Source organism: Notamacropus eugenii, chromosome 6 (assembly GCF_028372415.1).
Source record: "Notamacropus eugenii isolate mMacEug1 chromosome 6, mMacEug1.pri_v2, whole genome shotgun sequence".
NCBI lineage: Eukaryota > Metazoa > Chordata > Mammalia > Diprotodontia > Macropodidae > Notamacropus > Notamacropus eugenii.
Genome location: NC_092877.1, coordinates 250,252,333 through 250,272,055, shown reverse-complemented (window position 1 = coordinate 250,272,055; position 19,723 = coordinate 250,252,333). Strand labels below are relative to the sequence as shown.

The 19,723-nt window shown below is 35.2% G+C and overlaps 1 long non-coding RNA gene across 1 annotated transcript in view; it reads left to right on the top strand.

The window, feature by feature from the left end:
* Positions 1-8,946: 8,946 nt before the first annotated feature.
* Positions 8,947-19,723, top strand: part of LOC140512792 (uncharacterized) — a 60,786-nt gene continuing 50,009 nt past the window's right edge. Inside the window, exons 1-2 of the long non-coding RNA XR_011969917.1 lie at positions 8,947-9,120; positions 10,481-10,630. This is a non-coding gene — a long non-coding RNA (uncharacterized lncRNA). The remainder of the gene's footprint in view (positions 9,121-10,480; positions 10,631-19,723) is intronic.

Below are 19,723 nucleotides of genomic sequence, written 5' to 3'. Positions count from 1 at the left end.
GAATTGTTGTATTAAAAAGCTGGGATCTTTGTGTTTATCTAACAATAGGGAAATGTGGTCATTTTTGTACTGTAAATTGTATACCTAATCTATTCCACTGATCCACTAATTTATTTCCCAGTACCAGATTGTTTTGATTACCACTTTTAATACAGTTTGAGATCTGCTAATATTGAGTCACCTTCCTTAACATTTTTTCATTAATTCTCCTAATATTCTAGACCTTTTGTTCTTATAGATGAATTTTGTGATTAGCTTTTGTAGTTCTATAAAATAATTTTTTGGAAGTTTGATAAGTATGACCCTGAATAAGAAAATTTATTTAGGTAATATTGTCATTTTTATTATATTGGCAGCCTATGAATAAGCAAATAATATATCTTTCCAGTTTAAATCTGACTTTATGTGTCTGAGAAGTGTTTTGTAATTGTGCTAATATAGTTCCTGGATTTATCTTGGCAAGTAGACTTCTAAGTATTTTATGTTGTTTGCAATTATTTTAAAAGGAATCTCTTGCTGCTGTGCCTTGCTCGTAATATATAAAAATGCTGATTCAGAGGTGTTATTTTATATCCTGCAACTTTGTTGAAGTTGTTATTTATTTCAAATAGTTTTTAGTTAATTCTCTAGGATTCTAAGAGGAAGAGCAAAGATGGTGGAGAAAAGTCAAGGGGTAACCTGAGGTCTCTTCCATTTCCTTCAGAAATAATGTTAAATCAAGTCTGAAAACCAATTCTAGTATGACAGAGCCACTCCCTCCTCAAGCCCAAATTATTTTTTTTCCATTCCAAGATAACTTAGAAGAATTTCAGACAAAATTTGTGAACCTTGGGTAAAATGGAATGGCCACCCAGTGCAGGTGATGTCAGATCAAGCCAGGGGAAGGCTCTCAGGCACAGCACTGATCAACAACTGAGGTCCTATGTCCTAGTTCAACAGGCTGCTGAAATAGGAGGTAAGCTGTTAGTCTCCTAGACCCAGCCCATGCAAACTGCCAGTCCTGAAACCATGGGCACAGAAGACATGACTAGACCAGTGAGCATATTTCAGTGAGCAAGATGCTAGCCCCAGAGACACTGGCACAGAAAGTCAGTGACTAGGACCCTGGATCCCAGCACATGAAGTTTGAGACACTGTCCCTTGTACCCCAGGACCAAAGCTCAACTTTAAAAGTCATGAAATAGTCCAGAAATTGAGCATAAATAAACAAAAAGATCTCTGCCAATAGAAAGGTGCTATGGAAACAGGGAAGATCAGAACACAGACTGAGAAGAGGACAACAATGTCAAAATGCCTATATGTGAAGAAGCCTCAAAGAGGTCTACGAGTTGGTCTCAAGCCTAAAATCTCTTCTTGAAAAAACTCAAAAAGTATTTTAAAAATCAAGTAAGAGAGGCAGAAGAAAAATTTGAAAAGAAATGAGTGTTATGCCAAAGAATCATGAGAAAAAAAGTGAGCAGCTTGGAAAAGGAACACCCCTTTCCCCAAAGAAAAACTGAAGAAAACAACTCCTTAAAAAATAGAATTGATCAAATTTTAGGGAAAAAAAAAACAAACAATCTACTGAATCAGAAAAAAAATCCTTAAAAATTAGAATAGGCAAAATGGAAAAGGAGATACAAAAAATAATTGAAGAAAATAATTCCTCAAAAATTAGAATTGGCCAAGATGGCGGAGTGAGAGTAACTACTCACCTTAGCTCTTAGACAAACTCCTTTGGATACCTCTGAAAGGAGAATCTGACCCAATTTTGGGGGTTTGGAATTCAGTGGAAGACTGACTTTGGCAGATTCGGAGCCCAGGACAGATTGGAAGGTCCATGGGAAGGATCTGTTCCACAGGGGTGTGCCCACAGTGCACAGTGCAGCGCATCCAGTGCAGTGGAGTGGAAGGTTCCCAGAAAACCTGAAAGCAGCAGGGGGAACCAGCAGAGCATCACTGAGGGCGAGAGTTCAGCTGAGCCAGTGAGAGACGCTGAGAGCCAGATATGAGTGCAGCAGCTCCTGAGACTTTCAGTCTGAAGATTAAACATCAATAAGTCACCTACTTGAACTTTTGGTAGCCAGGATGGTGGAGTGATCAGTAAATGCTCTCTCCTCCCCACTTGATGACCCTGAAAAAATCATAAAATATTTCCTCAGAAAAATCCTGGAACAGCAGAGGGGCAAATAGTCTCATAACACCTGAGGCTAGGAAAATAGCTAAGGGGGATTCCTCCTACCATGGCCAAGGGAAACCAGAAGGACAGAGGACCCAGGACAAAGAAAACTCGCACTAGGACCCAGGTAAGCCTAAGCCCCAGGAGAGGAGCCCCAGAAGGGGTGGGAACTAGCACTAGTATCTAGGCATGCCTCAGCACTCCAGGGAAAACAGGAAGACAATAGGGCAGCTGGGATCACCATCCCCTGAGATTGCCTTTACCTCATTTCAGCTGAGGAGATCTCCTGTGACCAGACCATTCCTCCACTACACTTAACAGGCTAACTCCAGGGCTGATCAGGGAAACACAAAACAAAAACCTGCTTTTAGCTTTTTCACATGTCAGCTCAACACAAAGTTCTGTAGCGTCTAACTGAAAGAACCAGAAGCAACAACACACAATTGACATCATGAATTAAAAAAAGCAAAATAACGGTGAAAAAATCAAGAATCTTTCTGTGGGGATAAGGACCAAAACACAAACACCAAAGAGGTCAGAGCTGAGACTATACTTCCATCTGAAACTTCAGAAGGGACTAAGAACTGCTCACAAGCACAAGCAGCTCTCCTGGAACAGCTGAAGAAGGAAATAAAAGATAAACTGGCCAATGATTTTAAAATTATAAGAAAAGAATTCACTGATTAGAACATCTCTTTGAAAAGGAAAATTGAACAAATGGAAAAGGAAATTCAAAAATTAACTGGAGAAAATAACTCCCTAAAAGAAACGGTTGTTCAAATGGAAAAAGAAACACAAAACCTAATTGGGAAAATTGGGCAAATAGAAAAGAAGGTACAAAAATTAACTGGATAAAATAACACCTTAAAAGGAAAAATTGGACACATGGAAAAGGAGATGCAAAAGTTAACCGAAGAAAACAATTTGATAAAGATTAGAATTCAGCAAGTAGAAACTAATGACACAATGAGGCAGCAAGCATCAATCAAACAAAATCTAAAGAATGAAAACATACAACAAAATGTAAAATATATAATTGGAAAAACAACTCACCTGGAAAAGAGATCCAGGAGAGCAAATTTAAGAATTATTGGCCTGCCAGAAAGCCATGATGGAAAACAGATTCTGGACAATATCTTGCAGGAAATCACCAAGGAAAACTGCCCAGAAGTGCCAGATTCAGAGGGCAAAATAGTCATTGAAAGAATCCACCGTTCCCCTCCTGAAAGAGGTCCCAAACTCAAAACCCAAAGAAATATCGTTGCCAAATTCCAGAACTATCAAGTGAAGGAGAAAATACTACAGGTAGCCAGAAAGAAACAATTCAAATATCAAGGAGTTACAATCAGGACCTTGCAGCTTCTACATTAAAAGATCAAAGGAATTGGAATCCAATATTCCATAAGGCAAAGGAGTTGGGACTACAACCAAGGATCAACTACCAAGCAAAGTTCAGCATAACATTTCAGGCAAGGAGAAAGTCATTCAAAAAAGTAAGGGCTTCCTGACCAAAATGCCAGAACTTAATAGACAATTTGATCTTCAAATGCAGGTCTCCAGAGAATCATAAAAAAGTAAACGGGAGTGGGGGGAGACAAGCGACTTGTTACTCAATTTGGGCAAACTGTTTACCTCCCTATAAGGAAAGATGATACCTGTTAATCTTGAGAATTGTGCATCTGTTATGAAATATAAAAGAGATATACATAGAGGGAACAGGTATAAAGTAAATGATGTCATGTTAAAAATGTGATTTAAGTTTGAGAAGGGATTATAACAGGAGATGTGAAAAGGTGGAAGCAGAAAATGGCAAATTATATCACAGGAAGAAGTACAAAATTATAGTAGAGGGAAAGAGGGGAGGGCAATAAGCATTGTTTGAGATGTACTCTCATCTGATTTGTTTCAAGGAGGAAATAATAAACTTAAGTAGATAATCCTAACTAGCTCTATAAGCAGTAGGGGGGAAGGGGGAAGAAAGGGGAGGGAAGCTAAAGGGGAAGGAAGAAGCAATAAGGGTAAAGGGGAGTAAAAGGGAGGGGAGCTAAAATTGGAAGGGAAGGCTGCAGAAGGAGGCAGTGAAAAGTAAATACTATTGAGGAGGGAAAGGGAGACAGGAAAGTTAAAAGCACAAATGGTGGGAAAGAGGATGGAGTGAAATACACAGACTGTAATCATAACTATGAATGTGAATGGAATGAACTCTCCCATAAAACGGAGATGGATGGCAGAATGGATTAAAAGCCATAATTCAACAATGTGTTGTTTACAGGAAACACATATGAAATGGGGGGATAAACACAGGATAAAAGTCAAAGGTTGGAGCAGAATATATTGTGCTTCAGCTGATGTAAGAAAAGCAGGACTAGCAATCCTAATCTCAGGCAAAGCAGAAGCAGAAATAGATCTAATCAAAAGAGATAAGGATGGAAACTATATTCTGCTAAAAGGCACCATAGAAAATGAAGCAATATCGTTACTAAAGATGTATGCTCCAAGTGGTATAGCATCGGAATACTTAGAGGAGAAGTTGGGGGAGTTGAAGGAAGAAACTGACAACAAAACTATACTAGTGGGAGACCTCAACATCCCCCTCTCAGAACTTGGTAAATCTAACCTCAAAATAAATAAGAACGAGCTTAAGGAAGTAAATGAAAGTCTGGATAAAGTAGATATGATAGAAATCTGAAGAAAATTGAATGGGAATTGAAAGGAATATACCTTTTTCTCAGTGGTACATGGCACATTTACAAAAATTGACCATGTACTAGGAAATAAAAATCTCATAATCCAGTGCAGGAAGGCAGAGATAATCAATGCATCCTTCTCAGATCACAATGCAGTAAAAATTATATGTAATTAAAAGCCATGGAAAGATAAACCAAAAATCAATTGGAAACTAAACAATCTAATCCTAAAGAAGGAGTGGGTTAAAAAAGAAATCATAGAAACACTCAACAACTGTCATTCAAAAGAATGACAGTAATGAGATAACCTACCAAATCTTATGGGACACTGCAAAAGCAGTTCTTAGGGGAAGTTTTATATCTGTGAATGCCTACATAAATAAAATAGAGAAAGAGGAGATCAGTGACTTTGGCATGCAGCTGAGAAAGCTAGAAAAAGAACAAATTGAAAATCCCCAAGTAAATACTAAATTAGAAATACTGAAAACCAAAGGAGAGATTAATAAAATTGAAATTAAGAAAGCTATTGAATTAATAATTAAACCAGTAGTTCATTTTATGAAAAAACTAATAAAATTGATAAATCTTTGGTCAATTTGATTAAAAAAAGAAAGAAGAAAATCAAATTACTAATATTAAAAATGAAAGTGGTGAACTCACCTCCAATGAGGAAGAAATTAAAACAATAATTAGAAATGACTTTGCCCAACTTTATGCCCACAAATTTGATAATCTAAATGAGATGGATGAGTATTTTAAAAAAATACAAATTGCCCAGATTAACAGAAGAGGAAGTTGGATACTTAAACAACCCCATCTCAGAAAAAGAAATTGAACAAGCCATCAATGAACTCCCTAGGAAAAAATCTCCAGGGCCAGAGGGATTCACAAGTGAATTCTATCAAACATTTAAAGAACAGTTAATTCCAATACTATATAGACTATTTTTTGAAAATTGGGGAAGAAGAAGTCCTCCAAAATTCTTTCTATGATACAAATATGGTTTTGATATCTTAACCAGGAAGAGACAAAACAGAGAAAGACAATAATAGACTAATTACTCTAATGAATATAGACGCAAAAATTTTAAATAAGATTTTAGCAAAAATGAATACAGCATCTCATCATGAAAATAATACACTATGATCAGGTAGGATTCATACCAGGAATGCAGGGCTGGTTCAATATAGGGAATACTATTAGCATTATCGATCATATCAACAACAAAACTAACAAAAACCGCATGATTATCTCAGTAGATGCAGGAAAAGCTTTGGACAAAATGCAACACCTATTCCTATTAAAAATGCTGGAGAACATAGGAATAAAGGGAACTTTCCATAAAATAATAAGCAGTATCTACCTAAAACCTTCAGCAAGCATTATATGCAATGGGCATAAGATAGATGCATTTCCATTAAGATCAGGGGTGAAACAAGGATGTCCGTTATCACCTCTATTATTCAATATGATACTAGAAATGTTAGCTGTAGCAATTACACAAGGTAAAGAAACTGAAGGAATAAGAACAGGCAAAGAAGAAATTAAGTTATCACTCTTTGCAGATGGTATGATGATATACTTAGAGAATCCCAGAGACTCAAGTAAAAAACTACTTGAAATAATAAACAACTTTGGCAAAGTTACAAGTTACAAAATAAACCCACACAAATCTTCTGCATTTCTATATATTAGCAACAAAGTCCAACAGCAAGAGATAGAAAGAGAAATCCCTTTTAAAGGTAGGGTAGACACTATAAAATACTTGGGAGTTTACCTGGCAAAACAAACCCAGGGACTATATGAACACAACTACAAGACACTTTTTGCACAAATAAAGTCAGATTTAAGTAAGTGGAAAAATGTCAATTGCTCATGGGTAGGCAGAGGTAATATAATAAAAATGACAATTCTACCTAAATTAATTTACTTATTTAGTGCCATACCAATTAAACTATCAGATAGTTATTTTCTAGAGTTGGATAAAATAATATCAAAATTCACCTGGAAGAACAAAACGTCCAGAATATCAAAGGGACTAAGGAAAAAAAATGCTAGGGAAGGTGGCCTAGCACTATCAGACCTGAAATTGTGCTATAAAGCAGTAATTATCAAAATCACTTGGTATTGGCTAAGAAAAAGAAGGGTACACAAGTGGAATAGACTTGGCACTCAAGACACAGTAGGCAAGAAATATAACAACCTCCTGTTTGATAAACCCAAGGACCCCAGCTTCTGGGATAAGAACTCACTATTCGACAAAAATTGCTGGGAAAACTGGATAACAGTGTGGCTGAAACTAGGCATAAACTCATGCCTGACACCATACATAAGAATAAAGTCCAAATGGGTACATGATCTAGGTATAAAATTTATTGATATTTTCTGTTTCTTACATTATTATTTATTTTAGTGATAAAATATAACCCTTATGAGGATTGTTAAGAGATTGCCCAACAGAATGAAAAAAAAAAACATTTTTTGGGCAATCTCTTAACAATGCTTGTTTTGAAAAAAATGGTATTACATTACCAGTTCTTCAGAGAAATGTTTACTGTTTTTGCTTTGTTTTTCCCCTCAGTGTGAAATAAGGAGGGAAAACAATTTTGTAGTTACCAAATAAAGATCTAGTTTAAGTATCTGATACAAGGTATTCTTTGAAAAAAAAAAAAAAAACAGAAAGATGGCAGAATAAAGGCTTGGATGCACCTGAGCTCTCTCAAGTTCCTATCTAAACAATTTTAAAATATGAATCAAAATAAATTCTAGGGGAATAGAACCAACAAATAGATGGGATAAAACCAACAATTCAATCATTTTAACCTGTTTTGGGTCACACCTAACTTAGGTCATTCAAGTTTTCAGACTCTGGACTGGAACAAAATGAAAAATATTTAGCAAAAGACACTTTCCTTAACCATGAAAAAAAATTCATTTTTTTTTTACTGTATTGTTTCCTTATTGATAGAATGAACATGAAATGGTAATTGATTAAGTGAAAGACAACTTGGCAAAGTGAAGAGAAACCTGGCCATGGAGTTAGGAAGGCCTGTGTTTAATTCCTGCCTTTGATACACACCATCAACATGACAGTGGGAAACTATTTAAATCTCTATGTGACTGAGGCTACTCTCTAAGACTATGAAAACTTTAAATGTGTAAATTATAGTCATGAATGTTTGTGAGACTTGGGCATTCACCATTTGTCAGAACTAAAACTCAGCTATAAGCAAATCATAGGAAGCACATATCTAATATCACACACAAACACACACACACACACACACACACAAAATTAGAACTGAAAGTTTCATCTAATTGAAACTCTCATTTAATAGAAACCAGATCTGACTCCCAGGGAAATTTCCAATGTAAAAGCAGTTTATAATGACAAAGCAAGCATATAAAAAGACACAGGCACATTTTGAGCCCAGGTCTTTCAAAACTAAATCTAGGACCTTTTCTATTTGTCACAATGCCTTCATCATCTCAAAAATAAAATTAGTAAATTCATCTAGCACTACATGCTTTCTAGGAGAAGAAAATATTCATCTTCCCTAGGAGTAATTTTTTGTTTGTTTGTTTTCTAGGATTAATTCTCTACAATGACAAAATAATAGATTAGTATATGTGGGCTCTCTAGCTTTGATTTGTGATCTCACAAATTGAAAAAAATGAATTACTCATCTATGTGTCCATCATTTTCTATAGAATTAAATATGTAGGACATGAATTCATTGCTTGAATTTTAACTGGAGAAAGTCAGTATATTTGTAGGAATTACATAGAAATGGATTACAATGTAATAAATGAAATAAGAGCTCAAGGCAGAAAGAAATCAAAATAGGTTAAAACAATCAGACAAGTTGTCATGTGAATGTAGGGTGTGAGCACCACCTTAGATGATGGATTGAATTTATGCAAACAGAGAACTGGAGGAGGTTTTTCCAGTTAGCAAACAAAGTAGCATGGTAATGGTGTGTTGTTCTTCCTTAATTTTTTGAAGAGGAACAATGACATCATTGGTGATGACTTGCATATGAATTTGATTTAAGTGGGGCAGAGTTGTGTAAAGCCATCTTCCTCACTCACTTCATCTTCCTGAGTTATCAAAGTCCAATGGCAAGACAAAAGTCAAGATGACTGGAAATGGCCCATGTTGCAGTGGATGACCTTGTTATCTTCAACGTCTGAATAAGCTCTAAGTGCTCCACAGTACCTGCTTCAGTCACCTTCATAACCATTGGAACACATTTTTCATATTTACTCCCTAGGGTAAGTCTTTAAATGCATTAAATAGACACCCCATTAATTCATCAACAGATTTGAGGACTTCTGGTTACCTTTGGCCTGGTTTGGCTCATCTGCCAAGACAGTTTACTGGGATGTGGCTGCTGTGCATGCTATAGCTTCTCGGAGCCACAGATGAGAGTTGGGTGAAGGTGGACAATAATGATGGATATGTGGCTCTAAAAATGGCTCAGCAAGTCCTCCCAATAGAGGTGCTAGTCCTTCCTGAACATCTCCAATAGTGAATATACATAATTGCTAAGATTATCTGCAATTTACTATGATTCACAAACATAAACAAGAACCAAATAAAAATAATATAGGCAATCCTTTTAATTTTTCTAGATTAAAAAAAAGTAACCAAATCCACTTCATATATTTTGTTGACAAATATTCCCTGTTTATTTCCCTTACTAAATAACACTCACTACTTTTGCTTAAACCAGTTAGTATCTAAGTTTCAAAGATGCCTGAAAGCTGACAGGGAATTAAGTAAAAAATGTCTTCACTGACATTAATAGGCAGTAAAAAGTGTTATGGAATCACTATTCTTGTCCTTTGGGTCATGGAACATTTTTCTTTTTTTGAAACTAATTTTCTTGTTCTGGGTTTTGGAATAATATTCCTTTTTAACTCTACTGGAATCCACATTTTCAATATTCAGCAACCTAATATTGCTCAGAAATGTTATATGTTTTGTTTTCTTTCCCAGATAGAGCTTGTAGATCTTATTTCTAAATGCAGAATCAAATAATAAATTTCAAGCCTAGTGTTTAAAACTTACAACGTTTTGGTTCCCAGTCTCTGACAGAGACACAGTTCAAATCATAACTGAATCAGAATTCACATTAGGCAGTCAATCAAACAAATGAAGGCTGCCTTGCCTGTAGAATTTACTATTTAATCTTTGAGCTTTATATTTTTGCACTTTTAACAGGCCTATTTTCATAATCTTTTCACTACTTTCCATAAGTGAGTAATCAAACATTATTTTTGTCTTCATTATTACATTGCTTACTTTAATGAAATAAATGTAGAAAAGAGTATTAAATACATGTATGATTAAACCTTAGTTTTGTATGTCAGTGACATCAATTTTTGAAAGAGTAACAAGTTTAAAAGTAAAACAGGTAAACTTTTTGACTCTTATTTAATGCTTTCTTAATCAGTAATAATGAAACTTATAGGAGAGAAATGAATAGCAGCATGATTGTACTGCTGCCTTCCCCCTATAATTTATGACATAGTGAAATTGAAAAAAAAAAAAACAAACCAAAAACCAAAAAAACAAAAACCCCACAAAGGAATGTGTGCTAGCTTTAGAAAAAATATTATTGTGTTCCAGCAAATTCTTTCACTATCCAGTAACATGGAGAGATCTCATTGGTGCTGCAACATCAAGTTCTAAGATTTGCTTCCTGAGAGTCTAGAAACAGCATTGAAGGAAATAAATATGAGAAGAATGACTGGTTTACACTAAGGATACACACTGGAGGTCAGTATAAGAAGTGACACAATTTTGAAAACACTGAAGAATTCATTCTCAATATGTCAGAAGAAAGAAGGAAGGCCAAAATATATTTTTTAAAAAAAAACAAATAAAAACAGGTAGGCATGTGTAATGGTAATTTAAATGGAAAATTTTTCATATTTCTTAATAGGCCCATGTAACCTGCCTGGGTCACATGGAAGCCTGAGTTACATGAGTCTGAGTCATAGGGCGCCTGTGGTGGGAGGAGTTTGTTGAATGGGTGAAACGGGAAGAAGCAGATCTAGAGTAGAGCTGAGAGGAAGTTAGCTTTGAGAGCAATCATAGCTGGGAAAGGTTGCAGGCTCCTGGGTAGCATGAGTGAAAGAGTTTGTTTGTGATTCTGTTTAAGGGAAACTTGCTTGTGATTTGTTTAATGGAGTTAGTTTGTGGGAAGTCAAGCAGGGGTAAGGCTTGGGGATGGTTTTGTCCTCTGCACTGTTACTGTGTATGGATTTCTTGGTTACTATGATGGATTTGGCTTCCTGGTGTCTGAATAAATGTTCTGGTTCTGCCTTCCATGTGGATAGTCTGTGGTATTTCATGATTCAGAATTATGCTGGGATATTCATGGTCAACGTAGATGCTGTGAATATTGCATTGGCACCAATGTATGAAAAATCAATACCTGCCAGTTGATATCCTTATTGTCTTATTTCAACAACATTTTTTAACGAGAAAAATATGTAGACATTCTTGATAAAGATTTTTCCTTTTCATATCTTCATCAAGAATATCTTTGATATGTCTCTGTATTAGTATCATTTCCAGATTCTTACTCTACCATCATTACTTACTTACTCTTCCTCCTTCAGTTTCATTTATTTTGTTTCTAACACCCAATAATGATTCTGATAGCTGTTGTTGGCCTCAGATCACTCTCCTTCCTTCAAAACCTTTAGTACCTGGCTGTCAATCTCTCTCCTTCCCAACAACTCCTCCCCAACTTCTCTTGCTTAATATGAATGGTAATGGAATATAAGGAATATTACAGTCATTTACTTTGACTAATGAGGGGTCCAAGTAAAAGTACAAACAGTACTGGAAAAAGTGCACAGTGATACTCTGTTATTAGCAGAGAACTTGGTCTCAGCAACAACGATGAAATGAAGGGAGAGAGAAAAGAAAAAAAAGTTACATTGAAACTGTTTATTTATTATGGAGCACAGTGGGAGGTACAAGAAATTCTGTCAGAAGGAATATATCTGAGGCAGCTAGGTGGATTAGAGTCTTGACCTGGAGTCAGGAAGCCCTAAATTTAACTATAGCCTCAGGCATTTATTAACTATGTGACGCTGGGCAAGTTACTATATTCTGGTTACCTCCTCATCTATAAAAGGTGGATAATAGTCATACCTACCTCACATGGCTATTGTGAGGATCAAATGAGATACTATATCTAAAGTGCTTTACAAACCTTAAAGTACTATAAATTCTAGCTATTTTATTTCAGTGTAATAGGTAGTTGGGGATAGGGTTCAGAATCACTGAGACAGGGAAAATGTGGCAAGGTTTGAATATGCTAACCATTGAGGAGTTAGTTCATACAGAGTATTGGTGGATGAAGAGAGGTTACTTGAGGGCAGCAGGTGATAGCATATTTCAAGGCACTGCTTCAAAATTATAGCAGATAGTGAGGCTGTTTCCTTACAGGCAAGAGCTGTCAAAAGTGTGGGATAATACAGAGAGATGGCAGTACCTGGCATTTGGAATGATTCTGATTTTAGGAAAGTCCTCAAGAGCACCTAAGAAAACCATAGAGTAAAAGACAGAGGCAGCCATAGTTATTGTTCTGAAGCACAGATGACAAGGTGTGATGGGACGTCTTGGTCCCTCAAGAATATATTGTAACTTGAAAAATCTCAGCAGCAAAGAAATCATAGGCAAACAGCCTAGATCCAGGCTCAGTGAAGGGGATGTGGAAAAAACATAGGGATCCCTGAAAGGTCTCTGGAACAAAGGAGCAACAAAGGGATTCATTTTAACAAATGTACCTGTCTCTTGATATTTAAAGTTATTTTATTCTTTTAGAGAATATAAATTTATTATCTCTTTGGTATAGTCAGAAGAACTGATATCAGAAGAGCTGGGTCCAAATTTAAATTCAGTATCTAGCAGCTATGTGTGACTATGAATATGGCATTTTAATTTCCAGAGCATTTGATCAAGTTTCTTTCTCATTAAAAAATTTTTGGGCGGTACCTATGTCACAGGCCTTTTGCAAGGATAGTCTCTATAAAATAAAGCAATATGACTATCTGAATAATTAGTATTTATTAGTATGAATAAAAACACATTGCAGGGATTGTATGTTTAAATCTATACTATAGGGAAAATGGGCTTAGAAGTATTAATTTCCCATCACCAACTTCGTGAAACTTTAGTAAGCTATATAGATAAAATTATCTGCCCATTCTAATCACCATTTATTAAGGAAAATCCAGATGGATCATAAACTCAAAGAAAGAAAATCCTTTCTTTCTAGCTGTATTTTTAGTTCTTGCAGAAAAGGAATATGATGACTTTTTCGGTAGAAGCAAACATCAAAATAAGTAGGACGGTTGACAGAGGTATTGATTTAGATGTACATCATCAGTTATAAAACAAAGTTTATATCGAATGGTATTAAGAAAAAAAGTTTTATAAAAAGAACTATTTTGAGTTTGTTGTTGTATAGAAATTACTGGTTACAATATTGATTTTCTCCTCAAAATGAAATAATTCACAATATGTTCATTTGTTCACCTTCATTAAAAATAACTATATATCCAATATATGTATGCACACATAACATACATACATAGAGTTAGACTGACTGTATATGTTTATATGGACAGAGACAGAGAAAGAGAGTTTTGGATCTTGAGCAAGGAAGAACTGAGTTTACATCTGGCGTCTGATTCTTACTGGTTATGTGCAGGACAAGTTGCTTAGCTCCTCTGAACCACAGTTTCCTCATTTGAGAAATAGTCATAATACCACATCATGAGGTTATTGAGAATTTCAAATGGGACAACGTGTCTAACATGGCTTAGAAGTTTTGAGTACTATGCATGACAGAGAGAGAGAGAGAGAGAGAGAGAGAGAGAGAGAGAGAGAGAGAGAGAGAGAGAGAGAAGAGAGAGAGAGAGAGAGAGAGAGAGAGAGAGAGAGAGAGAGAGAGAGAGAGAGAGAGAGAGAGAGAGAGAGTTGCAGTCCTTAACCTCTAGCTGCTAGTCATCTTACTACCTTATGGGAGTCAGATCATGCTGCTTTGGGAGAGTAAAAGTCCCTTGCTAAATTTTCAGTTCCAAGGATTTATACCTCAGATTGTTAAATGCTGCAAATCAGGAGGAATTTCCTGATTTATTTTTTGTTGGTTGTCTCAACTCAAAGCAATGAGGTAGACAATGTTGGTAATGCAGATTATAATTAAAAGTGTGTTCTGAATATGTGAGTGTGTATATCTAAACATTTATTGGCGTACCACTGCTTCACTCCACCAATAAACTACCTTGTATTTATTTGCATGTGCCAATGTGCTGCCTCCCCAAATGGAGTATAAACTCCTTGAAGGGAGGGAGTATTTCCCTTTTATTTTTTCCAGTAATTGGCACAGTACTTTGCGCATGGGTGCAATTAATAAATTGTCATTGATGAATGAAGACTTAGGTAAGAACCTAGTCTCTGCTACTTCCAAACTTTGTCACCCTTGGTAAACCATTTAACTTCTCTGGACCTCAGACTGGAACTGCTGATTCCCTGAGGCCCCAGGTCTGACCTTATGATTTATTATCATTTTCTGTCCTGTGGCAAATCAATTATTCTCTCTCTCTCTCTCTCTCGTCCTCTCTCTCTCTCTCTCTTCCATTTCTTAGTTAATTTATTTTTCAGTTTTCGACAATCACTCCTATATATCTTAGATTTGCCTCCCCATCCCCTCTCTCTCCCCAAGACGGTGTGCCCTCTTATATAGGTTCTACACATGCCTTCTTATTAAATACATTTTCACTTAAGTCATGTTGCATAGAAGAATTAAAATGAATGGGAGAAACTATGAGAAAAAAATCAAAACATACCACAAGAGAAAATGGTCTGCTTCATTCTGTGATCCAATTCCACAGTTACTTCTCTGCATATGAGAGACATTTGGCCTCAAGAGTCCACTGGAAATTTTTTAGGTCCTTGCATTGCTGTGAAGGGTTAAGTCTACCAGAAGAATTCCTAGTACATTGTGGTTGTTGCTATGTACAAAGTTTTCCTGTTTGTGCTCCTTTTACTCAGCATCAGTTCATATAAGTCTTTCCAGGCCTCTTTGAAGTCTTCCTGTTCATTATTTCTTATAGCACCACAGTATTCCACTGCTTTCCTATACCATAATTTATTCAGCCATTCCCTAATTGATGGGTATCTCCTCAATTTCCAGTTCTTGGCCACCATAAAGAGAGTTGCCATAAATATTTTTGTACATGTGAGACCCTTTCTCATTTTTATGAACTATTTGGGATACAGTCCTAGAAGCAACATTGCTGTATCAAAGGTTATGTACATTTTTGTAACCCTTTGGGCATAGTTCCAAATTGCTTTCCAGAATGCTTGGTTCAGCTCACAGTTCCACCAACAAAGAATTAGTGTTCCAACTCCCCCACATCTACTCCAAAATTTATCATCTCCTTGTTCTGTCATGTAAGTCAATCAGATAGATGTGATATGGTACCTCAGAATTCTTTTGATTTGCATCTCTTTAATCAAGAGTGATTTAGAGCATTTTTCCATATAATGATAGATAGCTTAAATTTCTTCCTCTGAAAACTGCTTGGTCATATCCTTTGATCATTTATAAATTGGGGAATGACTTATATTCTGATACATTTGGCTCAGTTCTCTATATATTTTAGAAATGAGGTCTTTATCACAGACACTAGTTGCAAAAATTCTTTCCCAGTTTTCTGCTTTCCTCCTAATCTTGGTTGCATTATGTTTGTTTATGCAAAATCTTTTGAATTTAATGCAATCAAAATTATCCATTTTGCACTTCCTAACATTCTTTATCTCTTTTTTGGTCCAAAATTTGTCCATTCTCCAGAAATCTGACAAATACATTATTCCTTGCTCCTCTAATTTGTTTATAGTGTCAGTCTTTATACCTAGATCATGTATCCATTTGGACTTTATTCTTGTTTATGGTTTCCCAGTTTCCACCACACTGTTATACAGTTTTCCCAGCAATTTTTGTCTAACAGTGTGTTCTTATGCCAGAAGCAGGGGTCTTGGGTTTGTCAAACAGTAGATTGTGATATTCATTTACTTCCGTGTCTTGAGTACCTAACCTATTCCACTGGTGTACTTCTGTATTTTTTAGGCAGTACCAATTGGTTTAGATAATTGTTACTTTATAATGCAATCTGAGAAGTGGTAGACCTAGACCACCTTCCCTAGCATTTCTTTTCATTAGTTCCCTTGATATAGAAATGGAGATAATTTATCTGGGTTTGTTTTGTAACATGTCACTTTGCCAAAGTTGTTTGTTATTTCAAGTAATTTTTTACTTGATTTTCTGGGACTCTCTAAGTATATCATCATATCATCGGCAAAGAGTAGTAACTTAGGTTTTTCTTTGTCTATTCTAATTCCTTTAATTTCTTTGTCTTCTCTTATTGCTAAAGCCAACATTTCTAGTACCATATTGAATAACAGTGGTGATAACGAACATCCTTGTTTCACTCCTGATCTTATTGAAAATGCATCTGGCTTATCCTTGTTAATTATAATGCTTGCTGATGGTTGTAGGTAGATACTGTTTATTGTTTTATGGAAGGCTCCATTTATTCCTATGCTTTTCAGTGTTTTCAATAGGAATGAACGTTGTATTTTTTTCAAAAGCTTTTCCTGCATCTATTGAGATAATCATATGGTTGTTTGTTAGTTTTGTTGTTGATATGATCAATAATGCTGTTAGTTTTCCAAATATTGAACTACTCCTGCATTCCTGATATAAATCTTCATTGATTGTAATGTATTATTCTCATGACAGTTTACTATATCCTTTTTGCTAATATCTTATTTGAAATTTTTGCATCTCTATTCATTAGAGAAGTTGGTCTATAATTTTCTTTCTCTGTTTTGGATCTTCCTGGTTTTGGTATCAGAACTATATTTGTATCATAAAAAGAATTTGGTAGGACTCAACAAATTTTCTGAAATAGTCTGTATAGTATTGGAATTAGCTGTTCTTTAAAAGTTTGATAGAATTCACTTGTAAACCCATCTTGCCCTGGAGACTTTTTTCTTATGAGTTCATTGATGACTTGTTCAATTTTTTTTTTTTCTGAGATGGGGTTATTTAAGTATTGAACTTCTTCTGTTAATCTGGGAAATTTATACTTGCTTCCATTTTCACATCTGAAAAATGAAGATGATAAAATTCTGGTGAAGAAGGCATTTTTAAACTGTAAGGTAGCTACTTTTAAATTCACTCTGCTTTATCACTTTTGAGGAGATTGAAGTCAACAGGACTCAAAATCTCAGTAGACACATTTGATAAACAAAATTATATCTATATCTACTCTACATGTACATTCTAAGTCCATTTTCAGTGCTTATTGTTTCTCCATAGAATTAAGTAAGTGAAGCAAGCTTCATTCAAGAAACTTATTCTGAATTTTCTGGGAGATCACTGCTCCAAGTAAGTAGTTATATACTTTCACCATGCCAAAAGATACATTTTTTCCTCTTAAACATTCTCAGATACTCTTAGACAATGTGTCTCCTTAGGGTCTTAAGAGATCATCTAATGGAAAACAAACAAAAAAAAAGCATTTAAGACATAAATGTGCAGTCCTATCATATTTTCTTCCCTCCCTCTTTTTCACACAGTTGTAACTTATCATATCTTTTTAGGGTTGGGGATGCAGGTGGTTAGAATAGCTCTTGTTAATTTAGACCTGCCCCTGGTTTGCTGTTTTTTTAAGGTATAATTTGGATTTGTGCATTTTGCTAAATACCTGATTGCTATGTGGCACAGTGGAGATTGCGCAACTCAATTTCAACTCCTGCCTCAGACATCTTGATATACTATGTGACATACATGTGTCATTTAAAAACTCTCAGATGCAATTTCCTTATTTGAAAAATGGTTATATTAGCACCTACCTCACAGGGTTGTTGAGGATGAATTGAGGTTACACATATAAAGTCCTTTAACAATTTTAAATAAAGCACTATATAATACTGGCTCTGATTAAAATCAGAGAGAAAAAAATGCGGTAATTTGGGATTTTTTTATTGACGTAGAGTGTTAACAAAGAAATGAGACTTAGACAAAGGTGGCAAAGTGAAACAATGCTAAAGGACTATAGTTTGGGGACAGAATCAAAATTTTGAAATGGGCTTAAGGATTTATAATTTCTCTTTGCTAATTTTTTTCCCTAGTATTTGCCTTGCTATCCTGATATTTGTATAGTATAATATAGTACCATGTCTTCTTGTCCACTGTTAATTAGTTGCTTTGGACTTAAAAACAAATGTCTGGCAACATTTACCTCCCATTCTCTTCCAAAAAAGAAGATTCATTATATTCTTTCAGGTCTAGGATATGTAAACTTTTGCCTTGTTAAGAAAAAAATCAGAAATTCTAATAGTGATTGAATATCCAAAATTTAGAAGAAAACTAAAAGCACCTAGATGCTCTTTTTAGCTAAATTGGTTATTTGTCATAGTCAGAATAACTTATTTTATCAACTGTTCTTAAAATAATATTGTTGTTGCTTTATACGATGCTCTCTTGTTTCTGTTCATTTTGCTCTTCATAATTTTCTGTAAGTCCTTCCATGTTTCTCTAAAAACACTGAATTCATCATTTCTTATAGCAGTATTCCATGGAAATCATATACCAGAGCTTGTTCAACTATTCCCCACTTAATGAATGTAGATGACCTTGATAAGTCAAAGCCAACAGGCTCAAATGAATCAAAACTCAGGATTTTGAAAGAATTGGTGGCTATGATTGCAGAGACACTGTGATCTATCAAACACTGTTGAAATCCAAACTAGGTAAGAAATGTATCCATTTTCAAAAAAGGAAAAAGGATGGAGAATACAAAGTGCATGAAAATAAAAATGACTTTGTTAACTGGTAAAATTTTAGAATACATTATTAAAAGGATGCTAATTGAGTATCCAGAAAAGGTCATGATGATTTCAAAGATTTAGCATAGTTTCATCAAGAATAGGTAATATCAGATTAATTAAATTTTCTCTTCTGGTGTGACTAGTTGACTAGTAATTTGGGAGAATGGACTTCTTGTACTTAATCTATAGTTTTATAAAATATTTGACAAAATGTCTTCTGCTCTTCTTATGGATGGATGGAGAGTAGTGCACTAAATGGGAGTACAACTAGATGGACACAAAACCTTGTCATCATGAATGAGGATCAGTGTCAATTTGCAGGGTTTCCTGTGGAAGGCTTCTGTACTCTGTGCTTGGCTTGGATGTAGTTAATTCTTCAAAGATTTAGATAAAGGCTTAGAGGACATCGCATCAGATTTGTAAATGACAGGAATCTAGGAAAGTTCACTAGCACTGATAATCTCAATAAGCCAGGGAACTGGAATGAATTTATGAAGATGAATTTAGTAGTTGTAAATGTAAAATGGAGAAGCACTATGGTGAATAGAATGAAAGTAATAGTAACAACACCTAACTTTATGTAACACTATAATAACAACATTTGTTAAAATTTATATTGCATTTACTGTGATCGATGCTGCTAAACACGTTACATTATTCTGTCTTTTGCTGTTACAGTAGACCTGGGAGGTAGTTAACATTATTATCCAAATTTTATAGCCTGAAGAAGCTGAGGCAAACAGTGGTTTTGTGGTTTAGTGGTTTTAGTGATTTAGTGACTTACCCAGGGTCATATAGCTAGTGACTGTCTAAGGCTGAATTTAAACTAGGGTACAGACAATATCCATTTCGTCAACTAGGAGGCTTCTAGAAAACCATCTTTAGAATTGAAATCTGAATTTATTCCTTGAGTCTTACAGGCAGAATGATCTTGGGTGAGTCACATGACTT